Source organism: Hemicordylus capensis, chromosome 4, assembly GCF_027244095.1.
Source record: "Hemicordylus capensis ecotype Gifberg chromosome 4, rHemCap1.1.pri, whole genome shotgun sequence".
NCBI lineage: Eukaryota > Metazoa > Chordata > Lepidosauria > Squamata > Cordylidae > Hemicordylus > Hemicordylus capensis.
The window spans coordinates 191,505,419-191,520,713 of NC_069660.1; the positions used below are offsets into that span (position 1 = coordinate 191,505,419).

The following is a 15,295-nucleotide window of genomic DNA, read 5'->3' on the forward strand; positions in this document are numbered from 1 at the left end:
AAAATACACAAAAAATATACCTTTTGAATGCAGCCGTACATTTTAAAATAGCTCCCACTGTTCTGAAATATCTTCTCTTTGAATCTTTTATCCTGAAAGAAAGAAACAGAAAAGATTTAGTTTACATGAAATCTCCATCCATGTCTGAAATAGTGATACTACTCATTTGTGATTATCCAGCAAAAAACCAATTTAATTACAACAAATACTACACTTCTCTGAAAAAACAATAGTTCACTGCTATATATTGCACATATCAAGTGTTCAAAATACTTTATGCACATTATCTCAATAATACTTAAAACAGCCCTTTGGTAGGATCATATGTCGAAGACTGGGTTGACCCAAATGTTTGCTTTGCCATTCTACCGGTCAAAAATTACTTGTTCAAATACCAAAATATTTTATTATTGAATCTCACTCTTCTTCCTCTGTGAAAGAATGAATTTATGCCATCAGATCTGGAACACAGGAACATAAGAAGCTGCTTTATCATTGGTCCATCTAGCTCAGGTCATATCATTGGTCCATCAATCTAGGTCAGATCATTGGTCCATCTAGCTCAGTATTGTCTACACTGACTGGCAGCAGCTCTCCAAAGTTTCAGGCAGGAGTCTTTCCCAGCCCTACCTGGAGATGCCAGGGATTGAATCTGGGACTCCTGCATGCTGAGCTATTGCCCCATCCCCTAAACCATCTTGTGACTCAGATTAGGCTGCAGGATGACTGGTCCAAAGTCATCCATGAAGGTTCATGGCTAAGCAGAGATTTGAATCTGGGTCGCCAACATCCAAATCCAATAGATGACCCATTATAGCAAACTCTTTCCTCATCTTTGGAGTGGCCCAAACAGGCTTCTTCTGGTTCTGAAGATGTCTTCTATTTATCTATAGAGCCTCGTGAAGTTTAAAAAAATATTCAATTAAAGCAAAAAACCTTTGGTTTACAGGAATGGTAATGGGTGTGGCAGCTCCAAATGAGCTCTAAAAAGCAGGAAAATTCAATGGCATGTTATGTTGATGCCATGGGGTCATGGGTCCTGATGTCCAGTCTGAGATTTTGTACTTGCCTACAAAACCATAACCATGGAAACACAATTTGGCTAGGCCCTCCATGCCCCAATCCACTAACTGAGCAGGTGGTGGCAACAGCAAAAGCTGAGGATTAGTGATACAGCAATGTTTAAGAAGAATTTAGTATATGGTGAGTGCTATTATCTCAGCACAGCCACCTAATGGCACAGCGGGAAAATGCTTGACTAACAAGCAGAAGGATGCTGGTTCAAAACCCCACTGAAATGTTTCCCAGACTATGGGAAACATCTATATCGGGCAGTAGTGATGTAGGAAGATGCTGAAAGGCATCATCTCATACTGTTCGGGAGGAGGCAATGGTAAGCCCCTCCTGTATTCTACCAAAAGAAAACCACAGGGCTCTGTGGGCACCAGGAATCGAAATTGACTTGATGGAACAATTTACTCTCTAGAGACATGGCTGATATGTTTGCCACAAGGGTGGATACCACAGGGATGAACATGCTATTGCATGAATAGAATTGTGTTTCTTATTTTTTAAATTTAGAAGGATTCTTTGTTGCTCTCTAACTGAGATTGTGTCAATGTACTAGGCATCTGGTATAAAATACTGACAGTGGAGGAGCTAGATTTTGTTCTTTATTGTTAATCTTCAGAGGCATGGTAATTGTTATAGTTGATGTATTATTATTATTACTTCCACCATGCCTGGTTTCTGGGTCTAACAGCTAAATGACAGGCAGAAAGTTGGCTGGTAGAGTTTCCTCCAGCTTGTGCAGATAGGAACTGCATCTGTTGAAGTTCTGGCTGCCAAGCAGCTGAAGCACAGGCAGAATACTGACACGTGCTGCATGCATCCTCATATGCTAGGCAAAGTTGCCCCTGTTGAATAACTGCCTGTCATACAACTGTTAAAGGTCCTGAGGCCCTCCTTACCCCTTATGAGGTTTATGAGGTACAAGGTTGGAAGGTGGTAAAAACCAAACAGGAGCACTGAAGCCTAATTCTGAGGGGAAATGAAGCAACATGGAGAATATTACTGTCAGACAGAAGCAGTAACAGCTAAGCAGCCAAGGCACATAAGGATTGTCCACAAAACTGATTTTGCATTTCATTTAGAACTCGAAACAAAATGCAAAATGCTTGAAACCTGAAATGTTTCTAGTGTTTCGGCCACAGGGAACAATGGAACACCCAAAACACCCCATTGTTCTCCATGGGAAGCTTCTAGGAACACCAAAGTGGGTTAGTTGGTAGGGCATGATGGATGCTAACTACCACCCAAGCCACAAAAGAAATGGGAAAGTGTGCAATTTTTAACAAATTCTTAACATTTTCCCCCAAACCCCCATAGGATCCTAAAGGGGTTTTGGGGAAAGGTTAAAGATTTGTTTAAAATAACCCACTTGCCCATTTCTTTTGTGGTTTGGGTGGTAGTTAGCACCCATTATGCCTGGCCACCCAGCCCACTTTAATGTCCCTACCCCATGGGTAGTCCCCACTACCCATGGGAACAAATTGGGTATTTAGAGTTCCCCATTGCTCCCTATGGCTGGAACAAGCAGAATGCACAATTTTGCAACACTGCCTTGAAACACACTGCAGAAGCACACAGTAAAAAGGAATCTGTCCCTCCCAACAAAAAAACACTCATTTCAAAGACAGTCCAAAAATGGCCAAAAAATAATCACTGACCCAGCATCCACTGCAGTCCCTGTGCTGCAGTAATATCATTGGCACAAGTTGCTCTCTCACACACAATTATGACTCCTTGCATTTCTAGCATTGCAACAGTTGTCACATCAGCACCTTTAGCAACAAGCATAGCCATAAGCTCAACTAGAGCAACTTCAGCCACAGTTGACTGAGTACACCTTGCAATGCAGACTGCAGAGTGGATCAGAGCAGTGAGTGAAGCACAAATTAATCTCAAGGCCAGACACATAGCTCATCACAGAAATCACCAAGAAATATCACACACACACACACACACACACACACACACACACACACACTCCATTTCTTGCCACAACACAATAAAATAAGGGCAAGGAGAGCACTAAATAAACAAAAAATGCCTTTCATCAGTTTCTTGACTGCCAGTGGTGTAGTCACAAATTCAGAAATGCAGCCACTCACCATGCCAGCCCACATAGCCACACTTACCCCATAGCCACACCCCAATGCGGAAAACACCCAGCAAATGACCATTTTATATTATTTGTATTTTAAAATGCAGTTTCATTGTTTGGGGTACAAACATGCAAGCTGTCGGGGGGAAAAAACTTTTAAAAGAAACCTGTTTAAAGTACACTGGACTATATTAGCACCAATCATTAATATTTTGAGGAAAAGATGGTGGAATTTGGAATTTATATTTGAAAAATCCTAACAAGATTTCCTGAGAAGTTGGTTCTATTTCTATCTATTGAACATACTTTCAGGTGAGTACTTTTAGGATTACAGCCCAATCTATATGAATGTTCCTCATGAATAAGGCTTACTAGGTTCAGTAGAGCTTATATTTCCAAGGAACACATGTACATAGAATTGCTGTCCCACAGCACAATTCACTGAGAAGTTATCCCGAGCATGCCCCAATAAAATGAAGTGAATCCTCATGCACTTGAGTAGGTCAATTTTATTTCAACGGAGCTTGTGCAAGAGAACTCCCAAACTTTTTAAGAACTGAAAAACCCAATATGTATTTTGCATAGGTATTTGAAATCACAATCCTATTATGGTAGGACTTGAAAATCCCAAGTGGTGCTGATATAATCTTTGCTCCAACTCTAATCTCCCTGTAAAACACTGTGCTTGTTTAAATCATTCTGATCTTCAATCATCACTTTTTAGTTCAAAATACATAGGATTATCACCACCAGTAATGACTGCAGAACGCACACTTCTTATATTGGTAGTTCAATCAACATGGTTGGAAGATGGTTCCCTTGATTTTTACAAACTTTAACTTAGAGCAAATTCCCCACTTCCTTTTGGCTCTGTCCACAGCACAGTATTTCTCCAGTGGCTGTTGCTGTTGCTTACCTTGTGTTTCTTTTGAAACTGCGAGCCCTTTGGGGAAAGGGAACTGAAGCATCTTATTCCTTTTTCTAAATAAACTGCTTGGGGAAATTTCTTTTGAACCACAAAAGTAGTATCAAAATACTTTTAATAATATATAAGAATGCAATGAAAAGTAGAATTGGGAATACGGGAGGACACTGACAAATGTTGTAAACCATCTTGTGTATGTACTGCAAGTCACGTTCAGGGGAGTTCACAAAGTTAACCAGGATCTGCTAGATGAGCCATCTTCTACACTGAAAATTCAGCATGTGGTAGCAAGCATGAATTCTCCCCTTTGCTAAGCAGAGTCCACCCTGGTTTACATTTTAATGGGAGTCTACTTGTGAGTGCTGTAAAACATTCTCCTTAGGGGATGGGACTGCTCCAGGAAGAGCATCTGCATGCTTGTATGCAGAAGGTTCCAAGTTCCCTCCCTGGCATCTCCAGATAGGGCTGGGAGAGACTCCTGTCTGCAGCCTTGAAGAAGTTGCTTCCAGTCTGTGTAGACACTACTGAGCTAGATGGACCAATGGTCTGACTCAGTCTATGGCCGCTTCCTATGCTCCATCTCAGCAGATGCACATGTCAAGCAACTGGGATATTCACTATCTCTCATACAGAGAGTAAGCCATGGGCACAAACCAAACACCAGTTCCCCACCCAACGAAGATGTAAGGTCATTAACCCCTTTTGCTTGTACACCTCCAAAGCACATGCTGAATTTATTAAACATGGAAGCCAGTTTATCCTTACCTTCCTGACAAAGCAAACACCCATGAACTGCCAAAAAGCTATCCTAAAGATAGTCTTTTTCACCTCACGGCAAGTTACTAGCCCCCCCCCCGACTCCTCTCACACACCTCAGTCACTCACTTGAAACCCCCCCCCCCACTGCTCCATCACAGGGATGGGCCTGCAACACCAACCCCCAAGCACCCTGTTCCATCCGAGCCTATTCTGTTTCTTTTGCTCCTCCCCCCTCTCACACGATAACAGGTCAGGCGGGAAGGGGCTCAGCTTTTGAAGGGTGGGTGAAGTGGCTGAGCTTCAGAGCGAGCCCTGGTGGATTCAAATGTGCAGAGGCCATCTGAGCAGTGAGGGTGAGGCTGAGCTGGCAGGGAACACTGGCTTGCCAGGCAGGGCCAGGCTGAAGTGTTCACTGGACCCGGCACAGCAGCGGATGGCGGGGGAAGGCAGCCGCATCCTTGACAAAATCATGCACTGCTTCTGCAGTTCAAAAAAATAGAGCGAATGAGGTGCGGGCAGCATGGGTGGGGGGTGGGGTGACCTGGCAGCAACCCAGCAGCAGGAGAAGTGCTGAGCTGGTGACCCACCAAGTTCTGGCTCCACTAGGGGCGTAGCAAGGTTGGAGTGGGCTCAGAGACAAGATTTAAAAATGGGCCCCTACATTATTTTTAAAAGGGTTTTGTAAACTGTGGACAATGCAAGTCATTTAATGGCACTAGAAAAAGACATGTTGTTCTGGTAGCTCCAGGTCTCAACTCTCACATCAATTTTGGAGGATGAATACAACTGAAGGAAACCCGGGCGGGAGTGTGGCTGGGGGAGTCAGTCATGTGACTTGCCTCGGGGGGGCCCCCTAAGGCATTGGGCCCCCGGACAACTGTCTCCCCTTGCCCTATTATAGTTACACGCCTGGGCTCCACTACAGCGGTGCTGACTGCAAAAAAACTTATCTTTAGTGAGGAAAAGAAAGTAGTACTTGGTCCTTTCCTTAACCACCAAGAATTTAACTTCAGACTTTTTGTAATATACAAAGAATGCAAATGCAAGCAGGGAATGCAGTTGACACTTCTTTTGCATAAGGAGAATAACTTTCCTTGTTAAACTTTTTTGAAACTTCGCTTTACACAGTGTTGACTGTTGAACCTTAACTACTGATTCAGGCTCCCTGTACTGGTACTAGTAAGGCAACACATTTGTTAAGTGGACTCTTTACAGCAACCTGACAGGGCTTTTAAATGCATGGTTTCTCCTAGCCCAAGGGAAGAGCAGAACAGAGAAGCCTGGTGGTGATTTTGCTTAATACTGCTGAGGACAGCCAGCTCCAGATTTCTTGAGCTATTTGTCTAGCAAGACAGACCCAGACTGGGGAGGAACCACATCATTTGCCTCTCTCACACATTACATAAATTACCAGAGCAACACAACAAACACACACATAGAAGTTGCAACTACATCATTGCTCCAATTATACAGGGCAGAAGAGGCCTATCCCCCTCACTTAAGGTATTGTTTAGGTATTGTTTTTAGAAAGCCTAGAGGGATAAACTGATTTGGCTAAAATTGGGGGGAATAACAACAACAACAACAACAACAACAAGAAGTAAACTGATGACCATAAAAGGCCATATTGCACAAGAGGGACTGAAGTGTGCTTTGAAAAATTAAGGTACCATTCTGGATTACCCCGCCCCACTAAGCTATATGGACATTGACTATTCCAAAGTAGTAAGTAGTAAGCAAAATTATTCCAAGGTTGTAAGGATACATTGGGATTCCCCCATCCAGTCTGTACTACAGTTGACATGGGTGGGAATCCCAGAACCATAATTATTACTCAGAAAGCCCAGTGCCTTCCTTAAGTTCTGGCTGAATGGGCAAAAAGGAGAAGAAGATACTGAGAGGCACTATTAACTGGGCTATTGCAGTCCCATTGTTCTGACAGCTGATTGAGAAAATGCACACATATATCCCATACTGGGACCCAGGGCACAGTCTGAAAGGAACATTACCAGCCACTTGGATAAAGCTAAGTAGATCTAATCAGTGTCTGGATGGATAACCATTTAGTAACCCCATGTGGGTGCCGCCTTGAGCTCCATGAAAAAGGCAGGTTGGATAGAAATATTTGTTTATTTTACATTTCTAGCCCACCCTATACCCAAAGGTCTCAGAACAGGTTACAATAAAACCAATATAAAACATAAGTAAAATTCAGCATCATAAAACCAAAATACAGTTAAAAAAAAAAATACATTGCCTGAGAGAGGAGGAACCAATACATCTCTAGTCAAAGGCCAGGGTAAAGAGGTGTGTCTTCCCCATTCTCCTGAATGTACACAATGCCTGAGCTTGGTGCACCTCAATATAATGCATAATACTAATTCTTTATGAATGTATAGATATATACTTCCAATTTGAATCCAGATTTTAAAAAAATCTGATGCCCCAGGCATAATTTTGGGAGAACATTGATTGCTCTATCCTAGAATCTATCAGCAACAGGAAATATTGGTATGTGTGCCAATTTCCCGCTTTGCTCTCTTGATATCATGATGTGATTCATTGGTTCATTGTGGTAGATGGAGGCAAATTAAATATAGAAACATTTAATATGAAGAAACTTGCATGCAGATGAGGCTACGTTTCCTAAGGACAATCATTTAAAGTGACAAGGGCTTAATCTTAAACACACTGTTGCTTAAGTTTTGGGAAATATGGAAGAGATCCAAGAGGTAATTACCACTTGAGCTTTCCTTTTGCAAAGAGACCTCTGGAAAAATGAAAGTAATATTTGTCTTTTTTTCAAGGTAGTCCTCATAGCCTTTAATCTTTACTCATCACATAGGCCTCTGAATCTTGCTGTAGGGTATTTAAGCTGAAGGGCATCTTGTTCAGCGAAAGGGCATTTTCATCCCACTCTTTTTTACAAATCCCACAGATATCTCAAAAATGCACGTTTTACACATTTAAAAAACTGGTCCTGCAATAAAAATGGAAATTCAAGGAAGAAGCCAATGCAATGGATAAAATCCATCTGGGAAATAGTCTTCAGATAGTTCAGAAACACTTGCACACACATGTAAAGACTGGAGGCAGAATCCAGCCAAGTTGCCAAATCTAAGCACTAGTAAGTCTCTTTGATTTAAGCATGAGATCAAAGAATTTCCATTGAAATCAAAGGGACTTGTATGTGCTTAACAGTGGCTGATAATGCCTTGTAATTTGGTTGTATTCTGGGTCCATTAGAACTTATCCCGAGGCTTCAGAATTGATTAAGCAGACCAGTAAGCGTCTTCACAATAAAATGCCACATAAGCCCTATTTGGACATATTTTTTAAAAGTGCTATACACACTTTTTAAAGTGTGAATCTATACACCATAAGTGGATCAGAAATCCCACCCTAGTTTATCACTCACTCCTTTACACTGTGCCACTCACAGTTACAGCAATGTTTGTCTGAAGAGGGAAATGCTATAACCATGATGGTGGGCACTTTCATTACTGGAAGACTGGATTACCCTATGCTGTCAATCACGAAAGCAGCCATCATCACGGCCACAGCGTTTGCCTCTTTAGACCAATGCTGCTGCAACCATGAGTTAGTTGCATGATGAGGAGGGTGAGTGACTGGCCAGGTTAACTTTCACACTTGTTTTTAGTATTGTAATTATGTATGGCACCTTTCAGAAAGATGTCTGAATAGGGATATACAATCCAAATATATCTCTTATCATTTTTGTTGCCCAAAAATTGAGCTACTGAGCTCTATTACACGTAGGCCTGGATAAAAAGCCAAGATTTAACAAGCTTTCTAAAAACTGTGATGGAGTCCGAGGAGCGAATGACCACTGGGAAAGCATCCCAAAGTCTGGGGGCAGCAACAGAGAAGGCCCTGTCCCACGTGCATGACAACCGAGCCTCCCTCTTTGTCAGGACCCAGAGCAGAGCCCCCTCAGATGATCTCGTTAAGTGGGCAGCAACCCTTGGGAGCAGGCGGCCCCTCAAGTATCCCAGGCCCGAACTGTTATGGGCTTTCATGGTCAAAACCAGCAACTTGAATTGGACCCAGAAACACACTGGTAACCAGTGTAGCTCTTTCAAAATAGGTGTGATATGATCACACTGGACAGCTCCAGACAGAACCCTAGCTGCTGCATTTTGTACAAGCTGCAGTTTCCAAATATTCTTCAAGGGCAGCCCCACGTAGAGTGCATTACAGTAATCCAGCTGTGACGTGACTAAGGCATGGGTAACATTCAATGCTGACCTCTATTACATTTAATAGGGAACAAATTCAGATGTTGCAGGCACGGGCGTAGCTAGGGAAGAGGGTGCCCGTGTTCATCCCTCTCTCTGGTGGCCCCTCAGAGTGAGGGAGATAATGAAGAAAATAGGAAGGAATGGAGCTGGAGGGCCCTCAGGAGCTGGGGTCCCGTGTTCTTTGAACCCTTCTGCTCAATTATAGCTATGCCCCTGGTTGCAGGGGCAAAAAACTGTGTGGGGGAAGTCATCCCTTGGTGGATCCTCTGTAGGAGGCTGGCCTAACACATCCTCTGTTTTTGCCACTGCAATGTCTAAATTTGCTACCTGTTTAATGTAATTGAACTCTGTGGCTCCATTTTTGGTTTTTTAAAAAAAGTTATTACTTCTGCAGCATCTAAATTTGCTCCGATTCAATGGAATCAAGGAACTTGCAATCGGTGCAAAAAATGTAATCAGTATTATTAGCTTCAAGAGTATTATGCCCATCCTGTGGCAGCTTCTTTGGCTACCGATTTGTTTCTGGGTGAGATTCAAAGTGTTGGTTTTGACCTTTATAGCCCTACATGGCTTGGGGCCGGGGGGGGGGGGGGTTGGGACCACATTCACCCACATGATTCTGCCGGGGCCTACATCTCATGCTCTACTCATGGCCTCTCCAATGACTGAGATTCAGTTGGTAGAGACTAGAGACAGGGCCTTTTCAGTTGTGGCCCCTCAGTTTTGGAATGCCCTAAGTTTTAAAATGTCTGTTTTGGAATGTCCTAAATGAGCTTTACAATGCTTCCTCCCTTTGGGGTTTTAAAAAATAATTGAAACCCCGTATTTTTAGCAAGGTGTTTTAGTTTTATTCTTTGTTCCAGTTAAGTTTTTAATCTGTAAATCTGATTTTAACTAAGTCTAGTTTTTAACTGAATTTTATTAATTTTGCATTATTTTATCTGCTTTATTGTCTTTGTGAGCTACCCTGAGCAGTATTGTTCAGGAGAGGTGGGATATACGTATTTTAAATAAATAAAGAAATAAATTTCATTACATTACATTGAATAGGGGAAGACTGTCATTTACCCATGCTTCAGACTGGCTCAGAAAGCTCTCAGGTCATTTCCAAGTTTGTTCGAAGCGAACTTGGAAGAGTTCACCCATTGCTAATATATTTTTCTTGTTGTCATCATATTCCCAGATGCAATATTTTCAGCTTTGTCTTTGGATGGTTGGCCTAGCTTGAATTCTCTTAGCAAGGACCAATAGCTTACCATCTAATTAACAGTCCTGGAAAGCAGCAGACTCAGCTAAATAACTCATCAGCTGTCTATATATCTGTCTATCTATATTCTGGACAACTAAGTGTGAATAATCCTGTATACGTTATTAGAATCAAAATCTATGTACTTGCATTTAATTTAATTTAATTTTAATTAATTTAATTTAATTAAAATTCTAATTTTATTTTAATTTAAAAACTAGTTGGTCTGAAAGAAGGCATCATTTTACTTGTTCTGTGTTTTTCATTGTGCGATTTTATCTTATTAAACATTGCACAGGCCCATAGAGTTCTTGTACAGCCTCAAAATTTTGGCTGATATATTCTATTAATGTAAATGGTTCTAACATTCTATAACAATGTGGGGATAGCTTGTCAGTCAGTATGTGGTGAGTTGTTATGCATAATATATTTGAAGACCTGGACAGAAATCACAAAGCTAACTTGAATTATAACCTTTGCTTGAACGTATCAGAGAGAGAGAGAGAGTGAGTTAGTTGCAGGAACGGAAAGCTTTCAAGTACAAATGCTATGCATATTCAACGTTTAAGCCTATGGAATAGGAGAAAGATTTGATTATTTATCAGTTACCTATTTTAATCAATATGTAGGTGCCTTCACATCTTTGGTGACTGGTATTCAGAGAATTGCAAAAGATGTTTTCATCTGCCTCCTAGAGGCAGTCTTGCTTCTGCCCCTTCTCTAACAGGTGAAGAATACTATTCTCAAAGCATGGTATGCATATTACCTGTAGAATTGGTCTTAGCCTTTTCAATCTCCAGGTTTGGCCCCTCCTCCCCTTCTTCCATTGGTTGCTTCATTCACAACCACTGTGCCTAGCAGGCCTCCTTCTACCCCTGCAGAGGCAGGGAGGGAAGTGCTTTGAAGATGCCACAGCAAGTCATGTATCAGAACTATACAAACTCACTGAATCCCAGACTTTTAATGAGAAAATAGATAACCAACTCTACTTCCTCTCAGGAATTCCACTGCCTATACATGCCTAGAGACTAATTTAGCCTCAGTGTTGATCAGCAGCAATATCATCAATAAGTTAATTAATGTGAGAGCCACAGTTCAATTATTTCATTGTATTAAAAATCATTTCCTCTAGTTTTGTTCAGTAAAAAGAACAGTTACTTTCTCACCTTTTGTTGTGCCAGGGCTCTTAATAAATAAACCATTAAAAAAGAAAGTCACCTTCTCACTGACCTGGCATCTATGATTTAACAGGAATAGCAAGAACAAGTAAGCCTCACAAGAAGCTTGATGATCTATTTATTAATTTCTTTACACCTGTCATGGCTCAGCTCCTGCTCACAATAGTGACTCTGCTCACAATAGTGACTCACAATAGTAATCACAGCTCCTGCTCACAATAGTGACTTTACTCACAATAATGACTCAGAATAGCGATCACAGCTCCTGCTCACAATTGTGACTCTAAATCAGATGCAGAGGAGGTAGGACCAGCACTAGCCTCAGAACTGGATCATGACCAGACTGGGAGAGCCATGTGGCTGGGGTCCCCTGAGAAAGCTCCCTCAGGACCTAAGCTCCCTGGGGCAGAACCTCCAAAATCCAAGCCCACTCAGAGCCGCTTCCACACCATCACAATTCCTGATGTCTGCACACCAGCACTGAAAACAAGCTCAGCAGGAGCAGTTAGAGGAAAGGAGGATTGCCAGACTCCAGAGGGTTGCCTCTTTAAGGCTTCTCTTCTGCAGACAGCTATGCAGAACTCAGGAGGAGTGGTCTGGGCTCAGTCTGCCTCTGAGTAGTGCTGAGTCAGCTTGTTCCCTCAGGCCTCTCCAAGGTCCTGCAGACAGGCTTGTGCCTCATGAGCAACCAGGATAGGACAACACCCCACATTTCCTCTGAAGGTAGCTTACATAGAGTTCCCAGAGAGTTCCCTATCCAGACAGCTAACAGGGCTAAACCTATTTAGTTTCAGCAGCAGATGTGCATCATGTACCTTCAGACCATGCTCTGGTTTATATGTATGTGTTGCACTTATTTTTACCTCCTACCTCCAAAAACCTCAGGGTGCCACACATGGGTTTTCCTCTTATATCCTCATAACTGTGCTGTAAGGTAGGTTAGACTGAGAAGAATGACTTGTACTTGCTTCATGGCAGAACAGAGATATGGACCCAGGGATATAGATCCAGATCTTCTGTTAACGGAACTGCTCCGGGGTGATTGGCAAACACTCCTAAATGCATTTGGGCTTTGTGTGGGGAATTAGCGAGCTAGGGTGGTGCAGTCCCATGTTAGAATAATTTTTGTGCAAAGTTTTTGTCCCCGGGAAATGAACTGACAGAGAGATTGAAGTTCCAGATAAAGTAAGGTTTTATTTGGGGTTCAGGGGCACAGCAGAATAAGAGAGTTGGTTAAAGCAATATTACTACTGACAATACATTGCAAAGATTAACCAGATACTTGCAAAGAGGCATTTTAGCTGGGCGTCTGAATTAAATTACTTCTAGGCTGGCTAGAGAAAAGGAAACTGTAGTAGAAACAGGGTTTGGGGTTTAAGAAAGAGCAAGGATAGGGAGAGCAAGGATAGGGGCACAGTTATTATCATACAATCTCATGCTTCTGTTTAGTGGTGAGTGGACCCTCATGGCTCAGATGCAACTGAAAGACCACTTTCCTCAGGTATGGAACCAGGTGGCAGCAGAGAACCCAAAACAGCTCGGGGGGGTGGGTTAGGCAGCAGGGGCAAATCCAAAAGGTGTATTTTCATGCAGATTTCATGCAGAAAGGTGTCTGTTTTCATGCAGAAAGGCAGCGAAGTGAGCTGGGTATATCCGACTAGTGAGGAAGGCTGATCTGGAGGCTGGAAGCATGAATGGAGCAAAGAGCAAGACATGGCCTAGTGTTATGGTGGATGTCAAATCTATCGCCCATACAGTGGGTGACTCCACGGTATAGAAACCAAATGAAGCACACTGGTTCAAGAAACCAGGGCCAATTATAGCCCCAAATGGGCCCTGAGGTAAAATACTGGCCGTTCCTTCTTCCTGAGGAGGGAAATTCCGGTGGATCTCAAAAGGATTCATTGTCTTTGTTTGCTGTGCTTGAGTAAAACACAATCGCATGAATAACCAAGAACAATCAATGTAAATGGACTAAATGGATGTGCAAGGATGGTGTCTGTTAGGTCGGAAGGACCTAGTAAACCAATCAGTATTTTAAATGAGAACACCTGAATTCATATTCCTCACTCAGCACTTTTGAGATGGGAAGGGAGTTGCATTCACAATGCCTTGTCTGACTTTTCCTGCTGAGGTGATTAGCATTAGCTTGTTTGAGGCAACTGCAGAGGAGAGGAAGGAAAGAGTCAATCTTCGGACAGAAAGACCTTGAAAATGAAGTCAACTTGCAAGCTAACTTGGGTCCGCTTAGACATTCCCTAATATACGGAAAGGCATGAGGCGAATCCCTTTTTAATTTGCTTAGCAGCTGTTTAATCTGAGGGTGATTGTCCCACTGCCTGCTAAGTGGCCTGTCCCCAATATTATTATTATTACTACATTTACATCCCGCTCTTCCTCCAAGGAGCCCAGAGCAGTGTACTACATACTTAAATTTCTCTTTCACAACAACCCTGTGAAGCAGGCTAGGCTGAGAGAGAAGTGACTGGCCCAGAGTCACAACCCAATATGCCAACAAAAAGGGAGCCCACGATCCCATGGAACTCCTGAGCTTACAAGCCTGTATTCCCAGACATAAGCAGAGAAGCTTCTGGTAGCCTTCAGAATAGCAGTGCTGGCAATACTTCCCAGTCCTTCTCCAAGTTCAACACTATATCACTCATGGTCTCTCATTAGGTTTTTCTCAGCCAATGTAGTTTTTGTTATGTGATATTACACAAAATGCCCAATTTTAAAATGTGAGAGGAAAAGAGAAAGACTCTTTCTAGGGAGGGAAGGCAATACTGGCACATGTATTGGTTATACACTGAGCTCATAGTCTCTCTCTCTCTTACACACACACACACACACACACACACACACACACACACACACACACTTACTTCTGCAGCTGTCATAATGTCATAGTTTCCAATAGATTGTCGTTCACTTGCAACCAAAAGGCCAATACTAGTATGGAGCTGAGCATCTGGCAGACATCTCATTCCTCTAATGAATGCAGAATCAAACCCCAAAGTGTTGGCATTTTATAGACCTTTTCTCAGCAGCTTATACTAGCACATTCCATTCCATCTGCTTAATGGGGAGTATCATACGATCTGCCACAATTCAGTAAGCTGGGAAAATAGGACATAGGAAGCTGCCTTTTCCTGAGTCAGACCATTGGTCCTCTAGCCCTGTATGGTCTATGCTGACAGGCAATGGCTCTCCAGGGTTTTAGGCAGGAGTCTTCCACAGCCCTACTTGGTGATGGGACATTCTGAACGCAACGCAGATGCTCTGCCATTGAGCTACAGCCCCATTTTGGGGATATGTTTGGAACCAAGAGTGCATGCTCCTGGTGGTACATGAGGAGGGCTGGTCTTATGGTAGCAAGCATGACTTGTCCCCATAGCTAAGCAGGGTCTGCCCTGGTTGCATATGAATGGGAGACTAGATGTGTGAGCACTGTAAGATATTCCCCTCAGGGGATGGAGCTGCTCTGAAGAGCAGAAGGTTTCAGGTTCCCTCTCTGGCTTCTCCAAGATAGGACTGAGAGAAATTCTTGCCTGCAACCTTAGAGAAGTCACCACCAGTCTGTGAAGACAATACTGAGCTAGATAGACCAATGGTCTGACTCAGTATATGGCAGCTTCCTATGTTCCTATGGGTATGTTGTCCAAACCCACCCAAGTCTGGTTCCCAGACTCTGTCTGACATTCTCAAAACATTCTCTGTCCAACTTCAAATTTGGGATATGGAAGTCACAAGAATTTTGGG

General features: G+C 42.6%; 1 protein-coding gene across 7 annotated transcripts in view; it reads right to left on the reverse strand.

The window, feature by feature from the left end:
• Positions 1 to 15,295, reverse strand: part of CDH18 (cadherin 18) — an 896,981-nt gene that overhangs the window by 598,761 nt on the left and 282,925 nt on the right. For all 7 annotated transcript variants that reach the window (XM_053243963.1, XM_053243962.1, XM_053243957.1 and 4 more), the window contains one exon: positions 21 to 92. The gene's annotated coding sequence lies outside the window, so the exon portion shown is untranslated. The remainder of the gene's footprint in view (positions 1 to 20; positions 93 to 15,295) is intronic.